Below are 13,396 nucleotides of genomic sequence, written 5' to 3'. Positions count from 1 at the left end.
ATAGAGCTAGAGCTAATATTTACAGAATGAAGTAATTAACGGATAATGAGTTCCCAAGGTTTTCCCCCCCGGAATTGGGATCCCGGTCTCCTGACGCTCGCCAGGGCTTTGAATTTTCCTCTGCAGGGGTCAGGCGTAGGTGACTGGCGGGAGGATCCCAGCATTGAGGCTTTTGCTGAGGTCGTTCCAACCTGTTCTGTAAATCAACTCCGGAGGAAATAAAAACTAATGGTAACTACCCTATTGGAAGCTGGTTGCCCCCATGGCTACCTAGAAAAGGGAGATTACTTAGATTTCATCGCTGCTTTTGCGGGGATCTATTGCTCTGTGTCTTAAACACTTCACACTGAGCTCTACCTTGAGCCTTTCAGTAGCTAGTGTTCTGAAACAGATGGCAAGACAAATAAATAAATCTCAAATAATATTTATTAAGTACCCATTATGTGCCTAGCAGAGTAGCATAACGAGCCTGGAGGGAGATAAGGAAACTTCAATAGGAATCCTAAAGCAAGATGTATTTTAACAGGCTAGGGTAAACACAGGGAAAATGTACCAAATTAGGAACAGGTGGATGTAAACAAACATATCAAAATACAAAGTTTTAAATAAATGAAGGCTCTTTTTTTTTCTGTTTTATCTTGTGGGATTGGGGGGGCGGTGGATGTGGTGGGCTGTGCAAGGCTGCATATTCACTATGGAATCCATGCCCACTCTATATCTCAATCTGAAAAGTCTACTCAGAGGAAATGATACTTCAGGAAACTCAAAGCAGGAATGATTGCCAGACTTGGAAATGGAAGTTGTTTCCTGCCCGAGGGAATCAAAAAAAGGCAACTTCTTGCAAGTGATAGTAAAGAGATTAGGGTAGCAAATCCAGTTCCTTAATACTCCATCTGAGAAGAATTCCTAATGATTCCATCCTGGAAAATCATCTGTCTAGCATATTTTGGTGCTGTGAAGAAAATTGGCAGAAGTTTAGGAAAATAGGATTCTAAACCAAAATTACAGTCATTGAATGGCTAGAAAAACAGGAAATTTTACCAACTATCAACCAAAGGGTAGGAATAAGACAAGCAATAAGTTAAAACAAAGCAAAAAGGACAAGGCATTTAATCAATGAATATTTATTGAGCACCAGCTATGCTCTCAACATGGTACCGATTACAGAAAATTGAGAAACATTTGCCACACAGCCCAGCTAACAGAAACCTAGTCACCAAAAGCAGCTTTATAAAATAGGACCAATCCTGGCATGCTTTTTTGCAGGTGTGTACATATAAATAACCACCATCTTAGCTACATTCCTTTAAAGATAATAAAATTCCTAACCTCCTCCCTACCCCCAAGATAAAACTTTTAAAAATGCAAACATTAATCCATTTATTCATTCATTAAATAATCATTTCTGTATCAACCTAAGATAAAAAAAAAAAAACAATCTTGAAAAAGAACAAAGTTGGAGGACTCATGCTTCCAAATTTCAAAACTTACTACAAAGCTACCAAGGGTGCCTCGGTGGCTCAGCCAGTTAAGCATCAGACTCTTGGTTTCAGCTCAGGTCATGATCTCAGGGTCATGGGATGGATCCCTATAGGAGGTTCCATGGTCAGTGAGGAGTCTGTATGAGATTCTCTCTCCCTCTAATACCTCTCTCCCTCTCACCACCCCCTGTGTGCTCTCTCTCTCTCTCTCTCTCTAAAATAAATAAATGAAATCTTAAAAAAGAAAAAAACTTACTACAATGCTACAGACATCAGGACCATGTGGTACTGGCATAAAGATAGGCATATAGATGAATGGAATGGAGTCTGGAAATAAATCCATATGTTTACAGTCAATTGACTTTGCAGGATGCAAGACAATTTAATGGGAGAAAGAATAATCTTTTCAACAAATGGTGCTGGGACAACTGGATATCTGCATAAAAACAATAAAGCTGGATCCTTCCCTCACAACATATACAAAATTTAATTCAAAATGGATGAAATGTAAGAGCTAAAACTACCAAACCCTTAGATGAAATTAGGAAATCTCAGTGCCTATGAATCAGGCAGTGGTTTGCTAGATGTGACACCAAAAGCACAAATGGTAAAAGAAAAAATAAACTGGACTTCAAAACTAAAAACTTTGTGCTCCAGAGGACACCTTAGAGAAAGTGAAAAGAGAAACTGAAGAATGAGAGACTATATTTACAAATCATGTATCTGACAAGGGAGTTTAAAATATTTAAAGAATGTATAACGAAGTCTTAGAATTCAGTAATTAAAAGACAACTCAATTCTTTAGTCAAATAATTTGAATAGATGTTTCTCCAAAGAAGATATTCAAACAGCAAATAAACACATGAAAAAAAAATCCCAAGTCACTAGCATTAGAGAAATGCACATCAAAACCCACAGTGAGTTATACTTCACACCCACCAGGATGGCTCTAATTAAAAAGTCAGACAACAACAAGTGTTGATGAAAATGTAGAGGAAACAGAACCTTTATACATTCCTTAGGGGATCTTACAACAATGCAGACATTCTGTAAAAGAACAGTTCCTCAAAAGATTACACATAGAATTACCGCATGATCTAACAGTTCCACTGCTAGGTATATAACCGAGAGAAATGAAAGCATATGTCCACACAAAAACTTGTGAATCAGCTTCAGCAGGTAGCATTATTCAATATCCAAAAGGCGCAAAGGACCCAGTGCCCATCAACTGATGAATAGATAAATAAAATATGGTATATCCACAATGAAATATTCATTCATAAAAGTAAGGATATACTGATACATCGTACAACTTGGGTGAACCTTGAAAACATTCTAAGTGAAAGAAGCCAGACAGGAAAGGTTACATGTGGTGCATAATTCCATTTATATATAATATCCAGAATAAGCAAATCCATGGGGATAGAAAATAGACTAGTTGTTGCCAAGGATTAGGGAGAAGGGCGAATTGGGAGGAACTACCAATGGGAATGGATTTCTTCTCGGAGTGTTGGTGATGGTTGCATAACTCTGGGAATATTCTAAAAAATACAGAGTTGAATTAAAATTGAACCTGCAAAGATGATGGTATGAGGTGAGGACTTGGGTAAATTTTATGGTATGTGAATTACATCCAAATAAAGCTGTTTTTAAAAAGCCTTCTACGAGTCACACATTTTATATACTTTAATGATTTTTCTGATAAATTCATGGTACTTAAAAGTAGTTGTTAAGAGTATATCAAAGAGTTGAAGCTTACTAAAATCAAATTATTTAGGGTCAGGTAAAAGGATATTTGAAAAGCTGGGTTACTCTGGGAAACGAACAAGGGGTAGTGGAAGGGGAGGTGGGCGGGGGGTTAGGGTGACTGGGTGATGGGCACTGAGGGGGCACTTGACGGGATGAGCACTGGGTGTTTATATGTTGGCAAATCAAACTCCAATAAAAAATATACAAAAAAAAAAAAGAAAAGCTGGGTTATTTGAACTTATAATTTTGGTTTCTTTCTTAAACTTTTTGTGTAATCATCATGATATAAAAAGATAATTTTACATTCTGTTCACCAATTACTGGAAACTAATATGCACAACCATATGGGAACTTAATCATATATAATGCCAATCAAACTTAAAATACGTAGCATTTGTGAAAAAAGATTCTGAAAAGTGCCTGGGCCATAGCAGCATCTTAATAAATATTTTCTAAATCTTGCCCAGCAAAAATGGGATATAAGCAGTACAGGAAAGCACCCTGGGAAATATTGTGTAGGTTGACATATATTCATTTTATTATACTGACAATTCAAAGTGAACAAATAAATAAAGGGCACCATAGCATGCAAACATCTCCGTCTTCTCTCCCCAGCACATTTACTACTGCTGACATGTCACTGGGGAGAAGTGAAATTTCTAGGCAGAAGTGAAAGCACCTCTTAATTATTTTAACCTTATAGCTCTTCTGAAATTGTATTTATTAGTATCACTGAAAATCCCATTATCTAAAGATCTCATGACTCAGGAAATCTAAATTAATTTAGGATAACTAGATCAAGTAATCAGTAGACTTTTGCTTTTTAATGGAAAAAAGAAATAGGGCAAAGAATGGAGGGAAGGCTGGGAAGTATGTGTAATCATTTCCTAAGTTCAGGAGTGGAAAATGAACAGATCCTTTTGATAAATAGTCCAACAGTTCCCCTAATGACTAGCAATATGGCTTAGGCCCCCACTCATGCAATGGCATTTTTGTGGAATTCAATGGACTATTGAGAGAGCAGAAGGCAGGCCAGGCCTGGTATTCACAGGGAGGTTCAGATGACATAATCCTAACAGAATAATCCGTTCCCACACACAGCTTTGAATCATTCCAGCAGGAGGGGAGGAACCCAAACACCTCAGGTGTTCCCTGAATTCTGTTCATCAGATCTAGTATTATATTAACAAAGGAGTGGTTAGACCAGAAATATTTTGTTTCATGCTCTGTTACCTGCTTCTGATGCTTTAACCAATATGATGATCAAGTCTACTAATAATGAGGCCTGCTAGTTGGAGAGAGAGAACTGAAAATATAAGATATGGCTCCTAATATGTTTGGATGTTTGTGTCACCCGGAAATTCCTATGTTGAAATCCTAACATCCCAACCTGCAAAGATGATGGTTTTAGGAGGTGTGGACTTGGGGAACAGTTTAAATCACAAATGTGGAGCTCTCATGAATGGGATTAGTGCCTTACAAAAGAGGGTCCAGAGGTCCCTGGCCCCTCCCACTATGTGAGGACACAATGAGATGTCTGTGACCCGGAAGGGGGCTCTCACCAGATCTGACCGAGCTGGCATCCTGACCTCAGACTTCCAGCCTCCAGAACTGTGAGAAATAATCTTTTTTTTTTTACTCCACCCCTTTTTAAACCTGCCCTCCCCTTTTATAACCTCACCCATGAGAAATACATTTCTATTGTTTACAAGCTACCCTGCTACTCCATGGTATTCTGTTATAAAAGCCCAGACAGATTAAGACAGCCCCTGTCTATAAAGGGTTTAACATAAAGTAGCAAAAACAAGGCATTATACACACACACACACACACACACACACCCGCATCTCACACACACACACACACACACACACACACACAATAACAATGCAGTAAATGCTGTAATCTGCTGCCAAGGGTGGCTCTAACATTACTCAGTCATCTGGTTGTATGCCCACACTTTAAATATCCACAATCTTCAATGTTTACATAGTTAAATATCTGTAAATAAGCGAACATGATAGCAATATGGCTCACCCCTCCTAAAGACCAATGGGGACCGAGGAGGCACCTTCACACCCCTCCCTCCTACAGAAGTAGAAAGCCAGGCTGGGAGACACACCCTTATTGACTAAGAGGTCAATTGCGAAAATGCCCAGCCGTTATGGAACTATTTTACCAGGACTTAAGAAAAAGAAAATGTGGAGGATAGACATTAAGCAACCTGAAAAATGCTTTTTTTAAGAAAATGTGTTATAAAAGACTAAGGCAATGCAAATATGTAAACATAAAAGTGCAGTTTCCTTCCATCCCACCTCCCTTATCTCAAGCTACAGATATGAGCAGTGTTAACAATTGGTTACATATATGTCTAGAACTTTTATAAGCATATAGAGTGTATATTTTGCATACTACCTCTCTCTAACATTTCTTGTAGTAGGACTATGGTATGCATATTTCTCTGCAATATGCTTTTGTTCTTAACTGGTATATACTGAACATTTTTCATGTTATATATATATACTTTTACCTTGTTCCTTTAGTATCTACCAAAAAATTTCCAAAGTATGGATGTGCGATAATATATTTTAAGTGACATTCAGATTGTTTTAATTTTGTCACTAGTCAGGCAATGTCGCAGAGAGCACCTTTGTACGCATATTTGCACCTTTAAATGAGAGCTCCTAGGACAATTTCTTCTAAACATTTTAGAAGGTAGTTCATGAGAAGGTTTATCAACTTGAGGAGGTTTTGAATGCCAGGCAATCTGATTTATTTTGGAAATTATTTCATTACGAAATATATTTAGTGTATCTATTTTTCCCCTCACTCCAATTTTCTGTTAGACACAGAGCAAATAGCATGTACTGTATTTCTAAAGACTCTATCATATATAAACTTACACATAAATGTTAATAAATAGATATTTTTGAATGAATGAAAAAAATCATACTCTCTTGGCTCCTGTGATTATATACTTGAGACTCTTCAATTTTCTGGGAACATTTTTCTCGTTAAGAATCTCAATCATTGGGGCACCTGGGCGGCTCAATGGTTGAGCATCTATCTGCCTTTAGCTCAGGTCATGATCCTAGGGTCCTGGGATCAAATCCCACATTGGGTTCTCCGCAGGGAATCTGCTTCTCCTGCCTGTGTCTCTGCTTCTCTGTTTCTCATGAATAAATGAATAAAATATTTATTAAAAAAGGATATTAATCATCAAAATTATAAAAACAACTGCTGTGAAGCTGATACTTTTTTAAATGTAAATACAGTTTTATGGGATTTTTTAATTATGAAAATACAAAAGAGAGAAAATTTTCCTAAAAAATCATCTGCTGAAAAGACAACTCCTTGGTCAATTTTATTTATATCAGTGGTTGTCAATCCAGGTGATCTGGTGATGTCTAGAGACATTTTTTAGTTATCACAGTTGCATGGGTGGAATCTCCTACTGTCATCTCATGAATAGAGACCAAGGATCTTGTTAAATATTCTATGGTGTATAGGACAGCCCGCATAGCAAATAATTACCTGGTCCAAAATGTGCCAAAGTTGACAACATTTGAAACATACACATGGGTACAGACACAAGTTTTTACAAAAATGAGATCATACCATAGATACTATGCTGTCATCTATACTTTTACTTGATATGTCAAAATATTGTTCATATAAAGAATATACTCCTACAGCACTTTTCTCTGATAGCATTTTAACAAATCAGTTTTCCTTCAGTGTTTTAGAAATCTTGTGACATCTTTACATAAAGATGTAAGTGCCAAATAGTATTTGCAGCATGTGGATCTCCATTGTGTTATCTGTGTAATTATATTTGAAATATGAAAATAACTAAAGAGCATACCCTGTAAGGTGATTATTGCTTCCTCTGACTCTATGATTGTAGTGAAAGCTTTAATACTTATTCCTTACCATGTCTCAAAACATGTAAATTTTAGTTGCGTTATTTATACAGCCAATTCATCTAGTAGCTTACTGCAAAGTGATATAAACTATTAAGAGCTTCCATTTTCATTTTTAAAGTTGTTAAAGTTCTGGATTTCTTTATGCAGTGACTTTCTCATTTTTATTTATTTTTTATTTATTTATTTTTTTGCTACAACCTACAATAAGAAACAGATACTATGGGTGCCAGGGTGGCTCAGTCTATTAAGCGCCTGCCTTCAGCTCAGGTCATGATCCCAGATTCCTGGGATTTAGTCCACATCAGGCTCCCCGCTTAGCAGGGAGAGTGTTTCTTCCTCTCCCTCTGTGCACCTGCCGCCCTCTGCTCGTACTGTCTCTCACCTTCTCTCTCTCAAATAAATAAATAAATAAAATCTTTTTAAAAAATGTTACATTGAGACCACATATACTACTGTGTATGTACATGTAACTAAAACAAGTCTCATAAAATAATGCTTACCTTTACTACATACATGCATTCCGTTCTTTTAGTCCTTTTATTTTTTTAAAAAGATTTTATTTATTTATGTATTTATTTATTTGAGAGAGAGAGAGAGAGTGCACAAGTGTGGGGAAGGGTAGAGAGACAAGCAGACTCCCTGCTGAGCAGGACCCTGAGGAGTTGGGAGGGACTCAATCCCAGGACCATGAGACATTACCTGAGTGAGACACATAACCAACTGAGGCACCCAGCCACCCCAATTCCTTCTTTTAAATATTGATTATAACCCCAAATTCATTTCACGGCCCACCAATGGTCATGACTTGGAATTTGAAAACAATTACGACCTCAGTTTTACTCTGATTAATCATTGTATATACAATATGTTCTGACCCTTTAAACTCCTATATTTGCTGAGCAGATGGACTCATTGAAGAATAATATAATTTTTCAGTAAGTGAATTAACTTATACTTTATGTTCTAGCACACTTTTGAGAGTGAAAAGGGTTCCTCTTAATAGTTATTCCAGTTGTCAGGGATAAACCAAAAGTGTCCCAGAAAAAATAGCAGGTGGTGTCACCCTATCAACAACTGACAGAAGAGGGACGCCTGGATGACTCAGTGGTTGAGAATCTGCCTTTGGCTCAGGTCGTGATCCCGGAGTCCGGGCATCAAGTCCCACATCGCACTTCCCACAGGGAGCCTGCTTCTCCCTCTGCCAATCTCTGGATTCTACACAACTTCAACACTAAATGACTGGCTTTGAACAAATCTTTATATCTTCCTGGCCCTTAATTATTTCATGTATAAAATGTGGGCTTAATGATCTCTACTATTCCTTTCAACCTTAAAATGAAATTACTTTGGGGCTCCTGGCTGACTCAGCTAGGATAGCATGCAACTATTCACAATCTTGGGGTTGTGAATTCAAGCCCCACATTTGGGAGAGATTATTTTTTAAAAAAATTAAGTGACTTTATGCCACAGGAAATGATATGAAAACAACCTTAAAAAGCTTACAGTAATAGGGGATCCCTGGGTGGCGCAGCGGTTTGGAGCCTGCCTTTGGCCCAGGGCACGATCCTGGAGACCTGGGATCGAATCCCACGTCGGGCTCCCGGTGCATGGAGCCTGCTTCTCCCTCTGCCTGTGTCTCTGCCTCTCTCTCTCTGTGTGTGACTATCACAAATAAGTAAAATTAAAAAAAAAAAAATCCTTTCTTTAAAAAAAGAAAAAAAAAGCTTACAGTATAAATGAGGTAACTGAGTTATATAACATCCTACCCTTCCCCAAAAATATTCTTTCTTAGAACATTTCAGTACAAATGCCTGAATAAGAATACCTGGGCTGGGCTCAAAGAATTAACAGCCAAATATGTAACAAAATTGGAGGCCTCGAGAGTGTACCTTCTTTCATCTGCCTAGCCACAATTAAAAAAAAAAATTTTTTTTTTTTTAAAGATACGATGATTAGGTTACAGTCAGTTTCTCAGATGAAACAGAAAAACATGTAGGAAGAAACAGAGTCTGGGATTGAAGAAAACTATGCTAAATGAGAGGTGAACAACATTGTTGATGTCACAATTTTGTCAAGAGTAGATCCTATTTAAAATCACAGTTGCAGGGTGGCCCAGGTGGCTCAGCGGTTTCCCGCCACCTTCAGTCCAGGGCCTGATCCTGGAGACCCGGGATCAAGTCCCACATCAGGCTCCCTGCATGGAGCCTGCTTCTCTCTCTGCCTGTGTCTCTGCCTCTCTCTCTCTCTCTCTCTCTCTCTCTCTGTCTCTCATGAATAAATAAAAAAATCTTAAACTGGAAAAAATAAAAATAAAAAAATAAAATCACAGTTGCAACATTGTGTGTCAACTATCAGTTTAAAAATAAATAATAAGATGAAATCATGGTTGCTGAATAAGTTAAATCTCATACTTTTATTCAAATTAAATGGAACACAGCACATAAGTTTTCAAGAGTGACTAACTACAGAGGGCATTTATCACATCTGCCCCTGTCACAGCATCTTTTGAAATATCCTTTTCATCTGGTAAGAGCCCTTCTTCCTCCCCAGGGAGAAGACTAGATTCATTCTGCCAGCTGCCATGAAATGTTGACCAAGGCTCCAGCCATCAAACACACGCAGGCCCAGGACTTAAAATCAGAAGAGAGTAACAGAAGTGAGCAGGTACACGGGGGAATCATCTCCTGCCAGGGTCACCAGCATCATCTGTGCAAGTGTGGCACTCATGTGAGCACTGGCAGGGCGAAGGAGGCTTCCCCTGGAGCAGCCCCTGATACAGTGTGAGCTGGTTCCAGCCCCACTCTGACTTGCCAGAGGAGTCTCTGAATCCTTTGACGTTATGCAATGTATTCAAAGCTACTTAAAGTAAATGCTGTTTTACCACTAAGAACACAGTGGGATACCATAGTTAGAGTCTATCTAGTCCAGCAAAGTGTTACTAAGAAGAGATTAGTTTTGTCCTAAAGGACAGAAGTCAGGGATGAGCTAGCCTTAGTATTCTTCTGGACAAAGAATACTAAGGCTAGCTATGGGGAAGTAGACACAAGCCGTGACACACGGATTACTGTTAGGAGACTGAAACCTAAGCCTACATATGTGTCTACGATTTGGAGAGGAAAAGGTCATCAGGGCAGAGATTTCCTTCACTGTGAAGTGAATAGAGCTGATTTTTACAGCAAAGATATGCACATTTTCACAATTAAGTTTAAACACTGAAATTCAGGGGTCTCAAAATTATCATTCCATTAGAATGCCCATCCAGAAAGATGCATCTAGAAGAAAACTTAAAAGAAATAATGATCTCTTGGGAATAAAGAGAAAGTTGGGAAGAAAAATGACGGAGGGAAAAAAAGATTTTTAGATCCTAAAGATAGGAAACTGTCGTAAAATCAAAATCTGTGCATGCAACTGTCATGGCCAAGCTACGATGATAGCCAACCACTATCATGGTTTGGCTGCATTAATGATCAATAAGTATCATCACGTGATTGATTCAACCACATAACTAATGCTTATATTACCAGGATTCCTGAGCTAGGCATGTCACAGTCAGTTTAGTGATTTTATATATATATACTGTCCATGCTTTGATTGTCACTATGGATGGGAAAGATGGAGACCATACAGGAGGAAGTTTATTTTGTATATGAAATTTAATCCATGTGTTCTGAGAATGGATTCTCTCTCTGTCTCTGTCTCTCTGTCTTTCTCTCGGTATATATAACTTTCACAAGTGTTATGCTCCCGCGTATATACTGAGATTTGGTGGTGGAGAGTGGTGGGAACATGAGGAAGTAAAACATGGAAGTAAGCTTTTTAATCCCTACAGCTATTTTTTTAGTGGGTGAGGGGCAGAGGGACTGGGAGAGAATCTTAAGCAGGCTGCATGCTCAGCTCAGAGCCCAATGCAGGACTCCATCTCACAACCCTGGGATCATGACTTGAACCAAAATCAAGAGTTGGACACTTAACTGACTGAGCCACCCAAGTACATCTCTACAACCATTTTATTTTTTAAGGAATCTCTATATCCAACATGGGGCTTGAACTCACAACCCTGAGATCAAGAGTCATATACTCTACCGACTGAGCCAGCCAGGCACCCCTATCCCTATAACTATTACTGATGCCCTGAAACTGTCTCTCATAGGTGAGGCAAAGTATGAGCCATGAGTACTTTTATCTTGCAGCCAGGGGTCCTTTCCCTCCCACTTATGGAAACAAATTGGGATAAACTAAATAAGAAAACACTATGGATAACTTTGAATTCATTCTAATTTATATATTAAAAAATAATTTCTAAAGAAAGTTAATGTTATTAACAGCTGATTGCAATTGCATCAGTAACATCTGTCAGTTGAGAACTACTTTGCACTCTGCTCATCGTGACTAAAGAATCCTAATGATTCACCCAGGAAAATGCACAACAAATAGAGTGGAAGATTTGAGAAAAAAAATGCATGACTATCCCCCAAAACATAAAAATCGTTATGTTAGTTATCTATTTCTATGTAATAAATGAGCCCAAAACATAGTAGTTTAAATCATCAGTACACATTTATTATCTCTTACAGTGTAGATAGAACCTAAATGCAGTAAGAGCTTGGCCTACTAGTTCATAAAGTCAGAGTCAAATGGTGGTAGAGGCAAGTTCAAGAAGACTTGCCTAGGGCTGGAGGACCTGTTCCCAAGCTGGCTCATTCATATGAATGGCAAATTGTTGCTGGCTGTTGACACATGGGCTTTTCTCAAAAGTCTTCCACACGTCTTCAAGGCCTGGTGGCTCACACCTCCCCAGGGCAAGGAATCAAAAAAGGAGCAAGCAAAAGCTTCCATGGCCTTTATGACCTAGCCTTGATGTCACACACCCTTATTTCCACTGATCTATGAGTCACATGGGTCAGCTCTGACTCAGTGTGAAAATAGAGGATGCAGGAAAGTTAATACTATTGAAGTGAGGATTATTGGGGACCACCTTGTAGACAACGTATGATAGAAATAAGGGAAATGGGATTAGGAAGGAGCAGTGCTTCCCCTGCAGGTAATAAGAGATGAAAGCTAGGGATCCCTGGGTGGTGCAGCGGTTTGGCGCCTGCCTTTGGCCCAGGGCGCGATCCTGGAGACCCGGGATCGAATCCCACGTCGGGCTCCCAGTGCATGGAGCCTGCTTCTCCCTCTGCCTGTGTTTCTGCCTCTATCTCTCTGTGACTATCATAAATAAATAAAAATTTAAAAAAAAATTTAAAAAAAAAGAGATGAAAGCTATCTTAAGACTGTCATTTTGAAAATTTTGGGAAGAATGGAGAGAGAACCATAAAAAAAAAGGGTCTCAGGAACCTAGGGCCCAGATAGAAGAGAAAGGGGGATGGTCCCCAGTGGAGCCTAGTTCCTTGGGATATATTTAGGAAAGTAGAATGTGAGAGAGAAAAGAGCTGAATGCCTGGCAATGTAAGATTTGTACCATGACTTTCTCAGAGCTCAGACCCCAAAGGGATCATTTGCATTTCCTAGAGATGCTTCCTTTAGGTCATTAAACTCATTTCATTAAACAGGGGATCCTGGGGCTCAAGGGAGAAACTATTTAATAGTAAAACTTGTGAACTAATAAAAGTAGTAAACCAATAAGCCTTGTGCCTTGGTAAAACTCGTGAACACATCTTCACGGATGTGGCACATAATGAAGAACGGGAATTGGACTGGCACCACATGGCTGCTCTTGTGGCACGTCAGCATTGCTACTGTTATTGTACCTACCTGGGCCTTCCGTAGGGATGAATCCCATGAACACTACCACCATCTCATGAAGACGGGTAGGGGAGGAACCAATTATTGTTGAGCACTTAATGTGTTGGGCACTAGGCTAGGGGTTTTCTACACACTGATTTTTGTTTGTTTGTTTTTTAAGGATTTATCTATTTGACAGAGAGAGCACACATGCACAGGTAGGCAGAGTGGCAGGTAGAGAGAGAGGGAGAAGCAGAAGTAAGATGTGAGCAGGGAGCCAAATGCAGAGCTCAATCCCAGGACCCTGGGATCATGACCTGAGCCGAAGGCAGATGCCCAACGAACTGAGCCACCCAGGCACCCCCACACTGATTGTTTAATATAATTCTCTGCATTTCTCAAAGGCGAAATTAAGGATCAGAGTCATTAAAGGGGCCAGGGTCTACTAATTGTTCCCCAATATCCATCTTTTCCTTCTGCCTTCTAATACTAGAACCTCCATGGTTCCAGCTAGGT

Source organism: Vulpes vulpes, chromosome 2 (genome assembly GCF_048418805.1).
Source record: "Vulpes vulpes isolate BD-2025 chromosome 2, VulVul3, whole genome shotgun sequence".
Lineage (NCBI taxonomy): Eukaryota > Metazoa > Chordata > Mammalia > Carnivora > Canidae > Vulpes > Vulpes vulpes.
This window is presented reverse-complemented; position numbering follows the sequence as displayed.